At 42.9% G+C, this 17,063-nt stretch overlaps 1 protein-coding gene and 1 long non-coding RNA gene across 2 annotated transcripts in view; one reads left to right on the forward strand and one right to left on the reverse strand.

Annotated features, from left to right (window-relative positions):
• SERP2 (stress associated endoplasmic reticulum protein family member 2) overlaps positions 1 to 17,063 on the forward strand; it is a 233,325-nt gene that overhangs the window by 62,168 nt on the left and 154,094 nt on the right. The window lies entirely within an intron of this gene.
• The window catches only part of LOC126940397 (uncharacterized), a 55,904-nt gene that overhangs the window by 37,549 nt on the left and 1,292 nt on the right, over positions 1 to 17,063 (reverse strand). Inside the window, exon 2 of the long non-coding RNA XR_007720734.1 lies at positions 13,761 to 13,825. This is a non-coding gene — a long non-coding RNA (uncharacterized LOC126940397). The remainder of the gene's footprint in view (positions 1 to 13,760; positions 13,826 to 17,063) is intronic.

Here is a 17,063-nt window from a genome sequence, read left to right on the forward strand (position 1 = left end):
CAGATTAGATCCAGAAAATCCTCAGGACTCTCCTACATTTAGACAGAACAACATCTTCTCTAGCACCTCCTCCTTGTGAAAATTTCTTACCATATTTAAACAAATATTTTGAGAAGATATATTATAACTTCCTTTGGAATTATGTCCTCCAACACTTACAATAAGGATGCTTCCCTATAGGTACCATTCCCATCTTTATCTCATGTTTGGTTTACTCTCAAATGAACATCTTGGTCTTTATTGGTACAAAACCAAATTCTCCTATAGCTAAAGTACGCTGGGGCCTACAATAAGACAAAAACCGAAAAGAATTGAGGATAAGATTGTATTTATCATGACTCTTTCAGAACTCCAAATCAAAATAAACAAAACAAAACAAAAAAGATTATTTATTGACTCATGTAGCTACACAGTCTTCTTCACCACCAAAGACCTCCGGGAATGACTCTGATTGGCCCAGCTGAACCATGTACTAAAGTGTGGCCCAACCACTATGGCTGGGCCTAGGTCACATGCCCACATAGCATGTGATCAGGGAAAGTGACTATATTTCCAGAAGAAAACAAGATTGTAGATGGCCACCTAGGGAAACTTGAAAAAAGCAAAAAGAAATGCTCTTACAAAGCCTTGAAGCTAATGTTAGGATTTTAGAGAAAGCATTATTTCTTTGAAAAACACAACGTGTCAACAAAAGAGGATGCCATCACTATCAGTGGTGCACTAGCACTAATTATCCATGAGATCTGTTCTAGAATGCCACAGTTACTTCCACTATGGACATCTTAGGGGAACAAAAAAGGCAGCATACCATAATGACTAAGGGCACAAACTTGGATTCTAACAGACTCAAATTCATATCCTAGTAGTGTCACTTGTTGGTTTTGGTATATGGGCAAGTTACTAACCCTCTTTAAGTATCAGTATTCTTACTTCATCATCATCATCATTATCGTCATCAAGAATGCCTAGGAACTTCAAGACAAGAGAGTTTTGGGATGAATGATAGTGATGATGTTCCATTCTACCACCTTTCTGGAATAAGAAACATCTCACTATATATCCTCTCCACTGATATGCCACCCTATCCCTTGCGTTAGATATGTTTCAAACCTCCCTCTTCCACTTTCCATAATTTCTCTTCTTATCCACTGAGGCATGAAATACTAATATATCTAGGTAGGAAAAGGAAGATAATGGTAACCTTGATACTTGATGTAGCCTTTCCAAAAGAGATTTCACAGGCAATTGAGGTCCAGGAAATTGCAGTCTTAGGAGGTGTCTATGCTATAAGCAACAAAGGATAACTCCTCAGAGGGATATTAAAACAGTTGACCAACTTCTGGAACCAATTGGCAAAGTAATGTATAACCCCACTAGACTATGTTGCAAAGGATGCAACTGTGAGGACACATAGGAAAAATTGGAGTCTTCAAAAAAATATGCTTCTACCTCATTACCTCTATTATATCTTACTTCTCATCAAACTTTCAAGTGAAGGCTCCAGAAAGGGGGACTTCTCAACAAAGACTGATTCCTTCACTTCCACTGCAGCTGTCAGGAATCCTGTAGCCTGTAGATTTAGGATGTAGAATTTTTTCAATTAAGACAAAAAGTTGGGGACAGGAAAATAGGTTACTCTTTGAGATTGTCCTCCATGCTGTAATCAATGTCTATAATACCAATGACTCAGGGTTCAAAGTCTTATGTTTTAAAAGAAAAATTCTCCTATTTTTTTCCTTTTAATTGTGAAAGGCAGATAGAATAACATCTTGTATTTATATAGAATGGGTCCTTAGAAAGTGCTACAAATGATGCCATTCCCTCTCCCCCCAAAATTTCTAATGGAAGCAACATATTTTCCTCACACCACTTTTATAGATTATATAGTCTGTCAGAAGTGTTGTAGAAGCCAGAATCTGGGTTTTCTTTGGATTCCAAATGTAGTGTTAGGTTTCCTTTCTATTAGAAAAACAACATTTCTAAGCAAAAATGGGCTTTTATGCATGGTGTTCAAGGTAATTGCCATGAGAAGGAACTCAGTTAAGACATCTTGCTTTTCAGCACTGTAAAATCAACATTTTTCCATTTTCTTAAGCACTCTTTACACCCATACCTGTAATGGTGGTTTAGTATTCTGTCCATATCAAACTTGTGTGCTCACAGTAAGCATTGCTCTGTGAAACTCATGTGTATCTTCAGTCACAATCCATTTCTTCTTGTGTGTTGCAGTCTTTAATGCATGGAAGCCACATATTGAGGCCAACATTATCTTATCTTCAGATGAGAAATAAGCTAAGGCTCAGAGAATCTAATGAAGTCAGTGATTTATATAGAGTTACACAGGTAATTAGTGGCATTAAAGTGACAAGAAGGTTGTAGTTTCTAGGTTTTGTTGTTTTTTGTCTTTGTTTATGGCATTATTACAGTGCTGGACTTCTCAGAGTAAAATAGCTGCTGTAACAAATGAGTCCCTTGATGCCCAATGGTTTAACACAATAAATATTTATTTATCACTCATGTGACAATACGATGTGGGTTTTCAGCAGGCGATGGCTCTCCTCCATACAGTGTCTCAGGGACCCAAGTCCTTCCAGTTGGCGGCATCACCACCTGAGGGTAGTGGTTCCCAGCAAGGGGTGACTTTGCCCCCTGGGGCATATTTGGCAATGCCTGGAGGTATTTTGATTGTCGCTACTTAGGGAGATTCTCTTGGCATCTAGTGGGAAGGGAGCAGGGATACTGCTAAACATCGTATAGCACACAGGATGGTCCCTACGACAAAGTATTTTTTTGGCCCAAAATGTTATTGGTGCTAAGGTTGAGAAACGCTGCCCAAGGGACGTGTTATCTTCTGTATGTAGCCAGCTAAACTGTAAGAGAGGGAACTGATTAGACTGAGCCACTTTGTAAATGTCTTGGCCTGGATCAATACTAGTCATGAAACTCCCACCCAAATGCAAGAGGGGTTGAGAAATTAGTCTGAGGGGGCAGCTGTTTCCAGCAACAACTCTTCTTTAGGGGAGCAAGAACTTTTGGTGAACAGCTAGTCAGTCATCCTGTCATGGTTGCACTGGTAAAATTTGAACCACGTATTTGCCTGCTTGCTCACCACATTGCTGAAGTGGGGCTAATAAAACTGATAAGAAATAAACAGCCCTAACCTCCTCCTTAGGTTCCAGATTCTTCTGTCCAGTGTCCTACTAAACACACTGTTAAGTGTCAAAAACAACACAGCCAAATAGAACTTTTTATCTTCCCATCAAAATTCTATCTCTCTCATCTTTCCTCTCTCAGCAAATGACATTAGTCTAGTCTCTTCCCTACTTTCCTACACCCCCATTCAAATATTTAGCAAGACTTCCTAGCTCTACCTGCAACATCTGTCCCTACAAGTATGACCATAGACCACCATCTCTGGCCTGAACTATTGCCATGACCTTCTAATTGGCCTCACTGCTACTTCTCTTATCCTATTCATCTATTCATCCATAGGAGCCAGGGAGGTCTTTATAACTGTAAAGAAGATCATTTCTTCATAGTTGGTGCCAGCTCACTCTCTTGGGTGGCTTGGCACATGCCTGAGTAAGATTACGTGAACCCGTTCACCCATTTTTCCTCTAGGGATGGCAGACTCCCTCCATCATGCTCATAGGTCCCTAGACCTGCTTCTGGCACCGTTTTGGCGGTCTTTACATTCACCATGGTCACTTTCTGCATACCTTTCTGGGTATGTGGAATGCACTGTGAATGCAGAGAGTTAATTTGGCTAAACAGATAGGCTAATTTGTACAAATATATCATCCCCACTATAATCTATGAAGCCCATCTCCTTCCAGCCTCTTTTACTTCACGGCAGACACACTGACATGCTCTCTGTCCCTCTGCCGTGCCAGCTCCTCCGGGTCTCCAGCCTCCGTGTTTGGTGTTGCTTTTCCCTTTGGAAAGGGACACTCTGCCCAGATGCCCACACAGTACCTCCTTCTCACCACTCCAGCCCCAGGCGGAGTGAAAGGGAGGACACTCCTGAAGATGCTGCCTCCACAAACCCCCATCCCAGCCTCATTTCATTGTCTCCATGGCATTTACCACCCTCTGGAACTGGAGTGTGTTATTTGTTTGTTAATGCACTATTTCTTCCCCGACTAATGGAAGCTCTACGAGGGCAGGGCTTTGCTCGTCCTGTCCCCGGCTGTATCTCTGGCTCTAAAGGAGTGCCTGGCATGTAGTCGCTAACAATACACAGTCAATACATAGTTGTTGAATCAATGAATGAATAAGAGAATATCAGTGCCCTAGGGGACAAGGATATGGAGAACATGAGATTTTGCCCTAGCTCCACAACAGATCTCCTGAAGTTCACAAATCAGTCACATAGAACACACTCCATTCTTGCCCCCCACCAACCTGTTTGGTCATTCAGAAAAAGCTAACCACAGAAACTTCCTAGGAATACATAGATAAACCCTCAGATTCTGCAAAGAATTCTCCCTAGAGCCAGCAGATGGCTGTCACTGGTGGGTCACTTCAGAAACCTTTGTGTTTTATGTGCACACAAGTGACCTGTGACATGCTCTCCTAGGACCTGTGCATGCAATTGCCATTGCTTGGGAGAGAACTGATGGCCCCATTTGGAAGAAAAGTTGTTTTGATCCTTCCTGCCCCACTCCCTACCTAACCTCTCATTCTCTTCTTCTCTATCATATTCAGGCTGCCCTCTCATCTTCACTATCAGCCAAGATAATCTGTACTTTTGAAAACTGTCATGATCTGAAAAACAGGTCTCCCTGGAGGGCTCTGTGGCTGGCCAACCAGTTGCATCCCTGGGATGGAGATGCCGTCGGCACACATGCATGGCTGGCAGCAGCCTTGCCTTTGATGTGTCCATCCATCCATCTGCATTGTCTTTTACAGATTAATTTCTCCATTCCTTCAATTAACAATTACTGATTGAGAGCCAAATTAGGCTTGCAAATGGATACAAGCAGAGGAAAATTCACCTTGAAGTTAATGAAGTCAAAGCTCCAGAGCCTATGGTCACCTGAGTTTTACCAACTTTGCAAAAGTGAAATATTTTAACCGTAATCAGCTAAGGTTATCTCTTCCACTGTGACGTCCTCTCCACCACACTGGCAAGTCCCTTGTGTAGGGTTGCTTTGGAGTCGCCACTACAGCATTTTTGGAATTCTGCTGAGGCCAAGTTGAGTTGGAGATATGTTTAGTTTGGGCTTAAAGGATAAACAGTGTTTACATGGTTCACAGTCACCTCTGTATATAGTTAAGTCACTGCTGGCATGGTGATATAGGAATTGCTTCTAAAAATACTCCTATAACTCGTGTCAACTTAACCAGCATCAAGATTTGGAGGCACATGGACAGAAGTCGTATCATGATATAAATGGGTTGCTGTGCAGAATCTGGCCCTGAAAATATGTGGGAAATGGAGGATCAAGGTTCAAGATTGTGGAGGCAGATACTGGTCTGTGGGAATTTCTCCATCATCAAAATTACAAGCAGAGATTTGAATGTTCAGGAACATGTATTCAAAAGGAAAATTCTCTCTGTCTCTATGGCACAAAAATATAGTAGCACTAGCAATAGCAGATTGGCCTTATGTCAGTCACATGTTTATGTATTCAACTATTTAATTTAAAATGTAAAAGAATTTTTTTGGATCAGCCATGTTAGATGGGTTGATTAGAGAAGACTGCATTATCTTTCTATCGTTTCTTCTTTAAAATTATTGTCCTATGAAGAGGCCATCAAAGAGTGTGTAGCCAAAACGGTGTGAAGAGAACAATAGAAGTATGTCATACAGAGGTATGTCAGAAAGTTAATAAAAACAGTATGCTATGCTTCTGGATTTTTGTGATGTTTGTGGTATTTGTCAGCATTTTAAAATTTGTACTTTATTTTGAATTTTTTTCCTTATTCTGAATAAATATTTACTTTTCTTAAGCGAGGTCCCCACAGTTGGTCAGCCTCATGCCCCGGGAGACCGGGCTGGCTCCTGAATATAGATACAAATGATGTGCTTCTGGTCATTAAAGAACTTGTAATAAACATTCAACAAGTCCCACATAGAAAAGGCATAGAAACTAAGTAAGAAATGATCAGAGCACATTTGACTTTCCTATCTTCCAATCCCCCATTCCCCTCATCCCTCCTAAAAAATTCTCTAAAAAATTGGACTGTTTGTTTGTTCATTTGTTTGAGACAGAGTCTCGTTCTGTCACCCCGGCTTGAGTGTAGTGGCTGATCTCAGCTCACTGCAAGGTCCGCCTCCCGGGTTCATGCCATTCTCCTGCCTCAGCCTCCCGAGTAGCTGGGACTACAGGTGCCCACCACCACATTCCACTAATATTTTGTATTTTTAGTAGAAACGGGGTTTCACCTTGTTAGCCAGGATGGTCTTGATCTCCTGACCTCATGATCCACCCACCTTGACCTCCCACAAATTGGGCTTTTAACATTTAGCCTCAAGATGAAAATGAAGGGGCTAAATTATAATGCTGAAGTATAGGTCAAATGTGGCAACTCTCCTCTTCCCGCTTAGCCATGATGATAATGGAAAAAAGCCAGCAAGTGTGACCAGGCTGAATGACCCTTGACCAAGGTATCTTCTCGGGGCGCATGCTGACAGGTCGTAAGGGGGCTCCCAGCTGATCTCCCTGGGTCAGTCACTCTGAAAGCTGACAACAAGTTGGAAGCTGGAAGACGCTGAGTGCAGTTGCGGCATGCCACGCGTGGATCTCTCTAGAAGCCAAGTGTCCAGGACCTTTCTTCCTTCCCTGCTCAGACCACAGTAATTTTTCTCCTGGTTTCCAATCACTCAGTGAGGCTTCAACTTGGGAAACTGCACATTGAGGGCCATGCTGCCTACCCTGCCCTTTAAGCTTCCACCGAGTTGTTTGCATACCGTCGAATGGAGCCAGCTCACCAACAGACCACCGACTGTGGCTACCACCCCGGGAAACAAAATGAAGCACGTCATAGTTTTCTGACAAAAGGTAATCAAAGATGTGAAAGGATCACAATCAGAACAGTATGAGAAGCAGCCAGCAAATAACCATTCACCATAGAGTCGGTGACCTTTTCATTGAAGGCAACAGCTATGACTAAATAGCCTCTTACAAGAGGGTGTTGCAACTGAAATTCTCTAGGCCTGACTCATGGCTTTTCAACCTTGGTCCAGGCTCCTCTTTACCTGGTGGGAGAGCAGGTTGCTTCTCATAACAAATTCTGGGAAATCCCCGCCCCAGGCCTGCCTCAGAACACAGAACATGCTGCCAGTGTTTTCCTTTATCATTTAAAGTTTGTTTGTGTGCTGGGCAAGAAGACGCTTGCAAGCAGGTTCTTGAACTGGATGGAATGAAAGCTGTAGGGATCGCATGGCACCCTAGACCCACTGCCAAGGCCAAGGGGAGGGACAAAGGCCTAATTGCAGAAAGTGGCTTCAGCTGCTCTCCAAAGCTGTCCTTACTTGCTTGCTGGAAACTTTGAAATATTATTTGTTTCCTGTTTCAAACTTCTGGAGATATACCATCCCAGTACCATGATTAAGGGCAATAGTGTCACAGGGAGGTGGGCTGGCCTCTGTATTTTTCATGTAGGCTTTTCCATTTTTAATTCCATATTGCTTTATAAATGTCTTTTTGTCTGAAGATATCTTCTGATCCCTGCTGCCACCACTCCCCACTCCTGGTTTCTGATGTGAAATGAGAGACTTACAGATTATCAAGTTCATGCTGATGTTTAATTCAGACTCAATGTTTCTCTGAAGTCTAAAATCCTTTGAATTCGATGGGAGAGAAGAAGGAAGTGAAACTGGATAGTGTAAATAATTTGTAGTTAGAGCTGAGATTTATGAGGGGAATTGCCGCACAGAGCTTGGTTTTGAATGTCTCTTTGGGTCCTGGGAGCCACATTCTCCACTTGACTGCACGTATGTCTCCCACCCTTCTGCTGGCGCCAGGAGGTGGAGGCGTCTCTGCCCTTCCAGGGTGTGAGAACATGTATGAGGGCCCCAAGAGCCTAGACCCTGGAGAGCTAGAGGAGGATGGGGGTGTTGCTGTATAAAGTAATTGGCATGTGGCTCTTCACAATGAAAAAAAAGAGATTTTGTGGCAGGAAGAAAGAAAAAGAGGAGGGAGGAGAGCAGGAACCATAGATTCTGAAAAACACACCAGGATGACTAGGCCTGGAGGAGTCCAGGGTGGGCCTCAGACCCTCACTTCTTGTCTGGCACCTGCCATTGCCAAAAATGCAGACTTCAGAGTAAGGCCATTTTTGGAGCCACGGGTAAGAAACAGATTTCTGTTTAGGTCAGGCCTTACTAAAATCCATTTTGAGAAGTTCAAAGATTGAATGGAGCAAGATAAAACTGAAATTCTAGCATCCTTTTCCTCATACACTTCACCCTTTGTTTTATGAAGATATCAGACAAACTGAATTAATGTAACTTTCTTAGAAGAGCACCTGACACACATGGATGCCATGGAAGCACCATTGAATTCCATGCTTTAACTATAAATGATTATTGTTATTATTACTATTATTGTATCTTGACTCTGCTTTCAAAGAGCTGATTTGAACACAACAAGTAGGTAAGGAAACTGCAACCCATCCTCTTGCTTTTCGCAGTTATTGCACGTAAGTAGCCAAAACAATAAGCTAAATGAGACTGTGTTGCTGAGATTAGACCTTTCAGGGAAGTAGGAGGCCCACTGAAAACAGGGGCAAACCTTGTTGGGTGCTTGTGGGTGGGAGTTGCTGTTTGCCTAGACTCCCTGCCCCAGACACTCTAGGGGTAAGAGCCAGAGAGATCTGAGCCCCAGATCTGAACTCTGCACCCATGAATTATCTAGCTGTAGAAATTACTGAGTACGGCTGAGCCACCATTTCCCCTTTTACAAATGGATATGATTAAACCACCACCTCCCAGGAAAGAGGAAAAGACTGAGTGGCCATGTAAGGATCAGCTGACTCCCACCTCTCACAGGATCGAACGGGGTTCTAACAACTCGAGTTTATAATGAAACAAAAAAGAATAGGGAAGGCAAAATCCACACCAAGGAATGACATACAACCAATTTACTCACAGTTAACTTAAGCATAAATGTATACACATAATCAGTTATAATTAATATCCACATCGAACTAGGGAGTACATGATTCTGGTGTTCTTTCCAATTCCTTCTCAGTGAGGGATCTCAGGAGAGCTTTGTCTATATGTGCCTAATCCGACAGGAACACCTCTGCCCTGGCCCTTTTAAAACCTTCTTTCTTCTACATTCATCACATGGTTCTTTGTGGCCTCTGGTCCCCCCTATATCCCCCACTAGTATCTGGCCCATGATGGGCCACTTGGGACCATCTGGGACCAGTTTTCTATTGCAGCCAATTCTTAATGCTTGAAGTTCAGAGTTTAAGAATCATCACCATTAACTCTGACCATTGTTGGTCCCAAATCCATTTTCTCTCAGTAAAACGAGAATAGTCTTACAGGGTTGTTCAAAAATAATATTTAATCCAGTTAGCACAATGCCAGCCACTTATATAGTAGGCATTTTTTATGTCAGCGATCATCATCCTGCTCTTCCTTATTCAGCTACTTGTTAAGGTGATTCCCAAAGATGCCCTTCAAAGCAACCTCCAGCAATTTCCCTTCACATTAAGAGAAGATGGTTTTATGAATCACCCTGAATTTGGCAGGAAAAAGACAACTTTCAAGTGGAGAGTTACAAACAAAGCAAAAAACTAATTCCCTGATGATGCAAAAGTAATCTACTTTTTGCCTACTTTTTCAGTTCCACTTTAAACCCATCCAAGTGTAGTTTTGTTGTTTGATTACTTAATGCCACACAGGTAGGTGCTTCTGGGGAGTTAATTTACCTTCAAAGGGCCAGCCTAGCATCTTTATCCTAAATGTGTAAAGGAACCAACAGAATCTCATTTTAACACATTACCATTCTACTCCTCATCCAAGCTTACTTAAATGCTAAGTTTAGGCAGCACATGGTGGCCCAGATTCAGTTCACACTGTGAAGTAGAAACCAGAAGAAAGCGACAGGTTTTCTATGGATGTGGCACCCTCAGAGTTGGTTTGCAAACCAGCTACTGCTGGGATCATGATGTTTGGGATCACACCCCAGACCAGAGCACAGCAACATGAAGAAGGGGGCAACCTATTCAGTTGTGCTGTAACTGACTTGGCATGAGGTGGTGGGGGTGACTCCTTCAAAGGAGAACTGAACACCATGCATGGATTAAGACTGTATTTAGCAGACAGGAGTACTTCATCCACCAGGAAGAAAAGTATTAAGCACAGGGATGATTTCCCAGATTCTATCTCAGTATGGTCAGCATCTCCTCTGAGATTTTGCAATTTGCTTTTTTTTTTTTTTTTTTTAATTCTGTGATCACTGAGCAAGCTTCTGACTCTTATTTCTGTCACCCCAGTCACCTTAATACTCAAAAGGGGTATCTTGGGTCATAGAAATAAATATCTCAGTTACTGGGATGGTAGTGCCTCTCATTTTATAGGAATAAATTTGTTTTGTTGCATATACACAATTTTCTGGGAGTTTAGCATGATTCAGTCTAGTAAGCTCCAAGTTCACTTCAAAACTAGAAGGTTTCTATTAGAAAGTTGAGAACCAAACTTTAAATCAGCATTTCATTTAACTCTACTGTACCTCGGTTTCCTTACCTATAAAAGCATAGAGAAATAACAGCACCTACTTTAAATGGTTGTTGTGAGGATTCATGATTTAATAGATACACATTATTCGTGTATATGTATGTATATGAAATGATTTAACATATGGAAAGTACTTAGGATGGTGCTTGTTTTTCATAATGACCCACAGGTGCTACCCACTTACAAAGAATGTCCTGCTAAAAGCAGCCAGCTGTCATCTCTCCTTCCTAAACTTTCTTGCACAACCCTCTAAGAACTTACCTCATTTAGCCACTCCACTGTGAAAACCAGAGGCTTCAAATAAAAGCTACACTGAGAATGGCTTTGGCTTCATAAGCACATGACTTGTATGATTGCATAGGCCCTGAGTTTGGTTTGATGCTCACCTGTTGCCATTTGGAAATTATTAATAATTTTTCAACGGAGGCCTGACATTTTTATTTTGCACTGCACCCTACATGTTATGCAGCCAATCCTAGCCACACAGGACCAAAACACTAGCCTAGTGATCTCAGATAAACTACAGTACCCATACTTCCTTCTGGGTGACTCTGTCCTAGTTCCATGGTATGAGGAGAATGATGAGAAAGGTGGATTAATATAGCCATAGACATAGCCTTGCCAATGAGCAGAGTGGCAGCTTCTTGGATATGCAGCAACATTTCCAAGCTACAGGCAGTAAGTTCTCTTTCAAGAGTCTCAGTAGACTCAAGGAAAACTAAAAGAAACTCTGAAAGTGCTTCCCATCCCTCCTCCTCCGCACTGCAATAACAAACTCACTTCATAATTCATTGTAAAATGATCTGAATTCCTCAGAGACATGGAGAAATCAGCTTGGCTTTCAGCACAGGGAGTGACACCAGAACATCAGCCATTGCAGGGAAACAGAGCACGAGGTCACTCTGGATGAGGTCTCCCAATGGAGACTACTGCAGGGGAATGGGGAGGGTGCAGTGGCTTCAGAAAAGCAGCTGGTACCAGCAACCCTTACAGGTGACATGGAAGCAAGAGCTTTGGCTCTGGAAAATCTTTCACCAGTGAATGAGGAGGCTGTCCTGTCTAAGTGTCCCTCTGAGACACCCAGAAGGAACTCCCTGTTTGGGCGGAAGGAACTATGGTTGGAGTTCCACTAAATTCAGTACTGGGAATTAGAGGCAGAGTGTGTGGAACACTACTGTAAAGTGTTCCTCCTTTGAGTTTCCAAGATGGAGTGGTCCAGGGAGAAACGGACTCTACCAATGTTCGGTCCCATGGTTCTCATATGTATGAATGTCTGTGTTTATACAGTGGGTCTGACTTTGACACCTGCAGCCATAACATCACCTCTCCATTCCCAAGTGAGTTCCTGTCATCTTCTGATTCTCCTCTCTGTGGCCCTGATATCACCATGTAATTTCCCAATGGTTACTCGCCGCTAGGATGTGTGGATGAGCCTTTGGAAACACTGCTGCAAAGCCGCTTGTTGAGAAACCCATCTATGTGTCCTGGCTCTCAATAATTCAGTTCCTTTGAACATGCTGGTTCACTTTGTTCTGATTTTAGAATCTGGAAATGCAGAGCAAGACATTTCTAAGCTGGGAATTTGCCATCCTGTTGCAGGAGCACAGCAGCAGTCCCAGAGAAATATTTTTCAAGGCTGCAGAGAAAACAAGGGCTGGAAAAATGTTTGTTTATTGCCAGCTCTCCCCACAGCCGCTTACATAACAGCCTGTGCTGAGACAGGCTGTCCTGCCCAGGCTCAGAATCAAGAGTCACACTCCTTGGGATGATGACAGAGACAATGTGGGAACTACAGGGCTATGGCCTATGACGTCCAGGAAGGAAAACCAAGTGGTGTGTAGCGATTAGTTCTTTCACAATGAGGGGATGGCTTCCTGGGGTGTTTTCAAGCTTTCGGGTGGTGGCACAGTCTGCAAGACGGGGAAAGGCTCTGTGAACAAGATATGACTAAAGAATAGTTTCTCATTTTCCATTTTTAAAAATAAAACAATGCATACTCAACAGTGCGTGAGCTGAAGGGTAGAGTCAAAAGTTTAGGTATTTTCTGACCTTTCAGATCCATTCAGACTTTCTAAAAGCCACAGACATAAACACTATATCCAAATGTGGGAGCATTTAAAAAGTTTGGACAAAATAGTATACATTTTGTTCAACAGTTTATTGCAAAGAAAAAAAAAAGGGAAGAAGCACATGAAGTTTTTTTCTTCAGAAAACAAACACAAAAAACTAACTCTGCCAGGAAAAAATGTGAAACCCGTAGACAGATCATGCTTAAGGGTTTAAGGGGACAGCTTGCCTCCCCCACGGCTTTACTGAAAAGCAGATGTGATGGGCAGCATCACAGAGGCCTGTAATCCAGCTCAGCGCAGCAGCCACAGGCAGCCTACACTCTTTCAACAGCCTTCCTCTCGGGGAGACCCAGGGCCTCTTGGACTGTTCCAGGCTTTAAGTGCATATCAAACAAACATTTGCCATATGTTTTAACTTAATTTCTAGGTTAAACGTAGGCCCATTCATTCTCATTCCTTGCTTAACAGCCTTCCTGAGTAATTGTCTATTGACTTTGCTGCTTGCTGGTCATACCTGGGTGTGCATTTGTCTTACACCAGACACACCTAACTCTCAGCCTCTGTAGTCACAAATAAGGGTTCTACTTGTTGCTTTAGAATGACAAGTTGCAACTAGCATAGTGTTACACATAGAAGATACTCAATTGGTATTTTGTTGATGGAGTCATGTCTCTGTCTCGCTTCTTATTCTTCTAGCTTACTTCCCCCACTCCTACTTTTATTTCTTTCTTCCCCCTCTTTTGTCAAAAGGTTGGGCTTACCAGAAAATCCACTGAGTACTTGCTAACCCTCTGATTTACACCACACGAGTAGCACCAGGTCCACAAGACAGAAAAAAACTCACCTTGGGTTCCCAAGGTTGGCCTGAATCTTTGAAAATGTGGGGTCGTGATTTATTTTAGTCAAGTGGAGATCTAAAAAGGAGCAAAGATAACAGGACCCCGCAATTCACCCACTGGATCCTGTATGTAAGAACCTTTGTGATTTCTCACCTTGGTAATTTCCTGCCCTCTCTTTCCGCGGGTTCTTCCCCAAACCATCATGGACCGGTTGGACTCTGAGAAGAAAAGTTTCTGATCTTTAGTTCATTCTTCCAAGTTTCTAGAGAGCAGGAAAACTGAGAATGAAAAATTCTAAATTACTCAGGACTCATGGGTCGCCAATAGAAGAAATACATCTTAAACTGGCATAAGCCTGAAAGGGAAATGTATTTGTTCATGTAATTGAACCATAATGAAGGATGGTGGACTGAGGGACCTGAAAACACCCTCAGGACTCCCTCACTCTCCTTTGTGCTCCTGTCTGATGCCATCTTCCCAGACCTGCTCACTCTCCGTAAGGTGGGGATGTAGTCATCAGCAAAGTGCACCTCCCCGCAGCTTGTGACCTGAGTAGATAGGCGTCCCCCAACCCACGAGGATTGAAAAGTTCGTCTAGGAATTATGCAGATTGGCCCATTCACTATGACATGTTCCTCCTATGCAGCCAAAGGAACTGGGTCTGTTACCAGAAGAGGTGGGAGAGGGGTGCTAGGCAGATTCAACAACAGCCACTACAACATCTGAGGAGGAGACCTCCATGAAGGCCACCAAGTCTGTTAGCAGATATTTCCTCCCTCGGATCGCTCTCCCTATCCTCACAGTCTCATAAGTGAGGATTAAATGCTACATGTGGTGTAGGAGATCTTAGACCCTCCACACAAAGATACAGTAACAATCAGCATCCTAATATCCTGGCAGAGAAAAAATCAGAAAGAATCGTTTGCCTGATTTTTCCATCAATACCAAGAATTAATTAGAGATGAAATTTGTAATGGACTCAGAGAATTAGAGAAGATCTAAGGGAATCTCGATGATTTCCTACCCCTAACCAGAGCCTGACAAAAAAAGGTGAAGGTCTATGGCCATCTTGTATTTTTTATGAGGCTGGACAAGGAAGCTCCGAAGGTCGTTTAGACTCTGAGAGATCATGAGTCTGTAAAACCCTTCCAACTTGAAATTAGTTGATTTCTTCCTTAAATTGTCTAGGACATTCCCCCACTCCCTCCACTCTTATTAGCTGATTTTACTGACCAATAGGCCTTGAAGTTGGTGGTTCCATCTAGATGTCTCACATCAACTCCCCTTTTGCAAATTAAGCCCATACCCTGAAACAGGGGAATTCTGAAGCCATTAGAAACTAGAGAGTCAGCCAGGCATGGTGGCTCATGCCTGTAATCCCAGCACTTTGGGAGGCCAAGGTGGGTAGATCACTTGACGTCAGGAGTTCGAGTCCAACCTGACCAACATGGTGAACCCCCGTCTCTACTAAAAATAGAAAAATTAGCCAGGGGTGATGGCATGCACCTGTAATCCCGGCTACTTGGGAGGCTGAGGCAGGAGAATCGCTTGAACCTGGGAGGTGGAGGTTGCAGTGAGCCGAGATAGCACCAATGCACTCCGGCCTGGGCAACAGAGTGAGACTCAGTTTCAAAAAACAAAAAAACAAACAAACAAAAACTAGAGGGTCTCCTCTTAGCTCTTAAACCCTCTTAGCCAACATTTGTGAGCCTCTTTTCTGTATGTTTTGGCATCTTTATCCCTTTCCTTTGTGTCTTAACCAAATTCACCAGATCATGACTCAGAACAAAATCCTGAGGTTGAATACAAAGGTCTAGAACATCTTCAAATTAACTTTTTCTCCTCATACAGAATTAGACAAATTGAGAAAGCAAGAGGGAGTGTGTGGAGTTTTTGTCCTCATTTTCCTCTTTCCTGTAGTAGGTAGAATAATGGCTGCCCAGAGATGTTCACATCCTAATCTCTGGAATCCATGAATATGTAATGTTGTATGGCCAGAGGAGAATTGAGATTGCTATTAAAATGACTTAAAATGGGAGATTATCCTGGATTATCCAGATGGGCCCAATGTAATCACAAGTGTCTTTAAAAGTAGAAGGAGGAGGCAGAAGATTAGGTCAGTCCGTGATACAATGTGAGAAAAGCTCAGCCTGACATTGCTGGCCTGGGAGATGGAAGAAGGGGCCACAAGGGGTACCAGCAGCCTGTAGAAAGTAGAAAAGGTAGAAACACAGATTCTTCCCTGGGGCCCCCAGAAAGGAACACAGCCCTGCCAACACTTTGAATTCAGCCTGGTGAGACCCGTGTTAGACTTCTGACCTACTGACTGCAAGATAATAAATGTGTGTTGTGTAAGCCACCAAATCTGTGGTTATCTGTTACAAGCACAATAGGAAATTAATACACTTTCTACTTGTTTTAAGTGTGTCCTGAAAGGTTAGGTTCTTTAGGATTCCGATTGCTGAACTATATGGAGACAGCAGACTTTAGTCAAAAGAAAAATCTTAGACAAATTAAATTTAACAGAGTTTACTTGAGCAAAGAATAATTCATGACTTGGTAGCCCCAGAACCAGAATAGGTTCAGAGAGACTCTGTTGTTGCCACGGTGTCAAAGAAGATTTGTGGACAGAAAAAGGAAAGTGATGAACGGAAAACAGAATTGAGGGACAGAAACAGCCAGATTGATTACAGCTCAGTGTTTACCTTATTTGAACACCATTTAAACAGTTGGCTGGCCTTGATTGGCCAAAACTTGATGATTGGCACAAGGGCAAGTTACAGTCTGCTCACACATCCATTAGGTTACAGCTCACTATGTATGAAGAAACCTTTAGGATGAACTGAAAATATATAAGGAGGGAGCTTTAGGCTAAACTTAACAGTGGACAAGATTTGACTCTGCTACTACATCACCTTGTGGTTTTGGGTGAATCAGTTTCTCTGGTTCTCAGTTTCCATATCCACAAAACAAGGTCGTTTTATTAAATGATCCCCAAGACTCTCCCCCTTTAAGTTTAGACATTCAGTATCCTCTCCCTCTTCTTAATGGTGTCAAATGCTCTGGAAGCCCCAGCAAATACCTGAGCTGCCGCTGTCACCGTCCACTGCAGAGTATGGACAGGGAAAGAATGTCCACAGGGTCCAGCTCTTTCAGGACTTGTCCACCACGAGTGAGGCCATAGGAGGTCAGGGCGGGCACAGCAGCTTCCAGTTCTCTCCACTCAGGAAGAACATACCCGATGCCAAGGAAGAAGCACTGTGGGGACAGAGGTGCTAGAGAATTCTAAAACCCAAGTGGCCATGGAAATCCTCCTAAAGGCAAGGAAACGTGTTAGCTTCACAGGAGAGATGGGCTCTGAATAAGGACACTGTATCCAGAAGTTGGGGTGACAAGAAAGACACCAGGTGGGTTATCATGGTGAATGGGCTAGGCTGGAAGAAAAGGTTTTGTGAT

Source organism: Macaca thibetana, chromosome 17 (genome assembly GCF_024542745.1).
Source record: "Macaca thibetana thibetana isolate TM-01 chromosome 17, ASM2454274v1, whole genome shotgun sequence".
NCBI lineage: Eukaryota > Metazoa > Chordata > Mammalia > Primates > Cercopithecidae > Macaca > Macaca thibetana.